Below are 1,086 nucleotides of genomic sequence, written 5' to 3'. Positions count from 1 at the left end.
GTGCTCAGCTGCTAAGCAAAAGGTTGGAGGTTCGAATCCACCCAGAGGCACCTCAGAAGAATGTCCTGGCACTCTACTTCTGAAAAATCAGCCACTTAGAACCCTGTGGAACACGGTTCTAGTCTGACACACGTGAGTCACCTTAAGTCAAAATCAACTCAACAGTAATTGGTTTATTGAATGAATGAATGAATGAATGAAGTATAGCATAAAGATTAAGAGCATGGGCTCTGGAGCCAGGCTCGGCAAACTACGGCATTCGGGCCTAATCTGACCTGCCACCTAGTTTTGTATGGCCCCAAACTAAGAATGTTTTTGTTTGTTTGTTTTTGTTTAATGGCTGGGGAAAAGGTCAAAAAAAAAACCATTATTTTGTGGCATATGCAAATTATATGAAATTCAAATTTCAATGTCCATAAAGTTTTATTGGCACATAGGTGTGCTCGTTTGTTTGTGTATGCTTACGTATTGTCTGTGGCTGCTATCAGGAGTCCCTGGGTGGTGTAAACAGTTAAGCCCTCAGTTGTCAACCAAAAGACTGGTGGTTCAAACCCACACAGAGGCACTTTGGAAGAAAGGGCTGGTGATCTACTTCCAGAAGGTCACAGCCTTAAAAAACCCTATGGAGCACACTTTTCTGATACACATGGGGTCACCATGAGTTGGAATTGACTCAGTGGCAACTGGGTTTTCTTTCTTTCTTTTTTTTTTTTGGTGGCTGCTTTCATGCTACAATGGCAGAATCGAGTCATCAAGATAGAGACCATCTGGCTGCAAAGCCAGAAATATTCACTCTCTGGACGTGGTAGAAAAAAAATTCCAACCCTGCTCCAGATTCTCGAATTGTAGCTTTTCGAATTTCTGGCCTGTGTGATCTTGGGCAAGCTGCTTCACTTCTTTGAACTTCATCGTTCACATCTATTAAATGGGACTAGTCATCGATCTCAAAGGGTGATTGAGGGCTTGCTGTGAACACAGTGCCAAGCACGTAGTACATGCTCAATAAAAGTGAGCTCTCAGAGAATGAAGAACACCAAAGTCACAAGGAAAGCATTAGCCCAAGAGACAGAAAGGGCCACATAAACT

The sequence above is a fragment of the Trichechus manatus genome, unplaced genomic scaffold, assembly GCF_000243295.1.
Source record: "Trichechus manatus latirostris isolate Lorelei unplaced genomic scaffold, TriManLat1.0 scaffold00057, whole genome shotgun sequence".
In the NCBI taxonomy this organism is placed as follows: domain Eukaryota; kingdom Metazoa; phylum Chordata; class Mammalia; order Sirenia; family Trichechidae; genus Trichechus; species Trichechus manatus.
The sequence above is the reverse complement of the archived record's forward strand: the minus strand, read 5'-3'. Positions refer to the sequence as shown.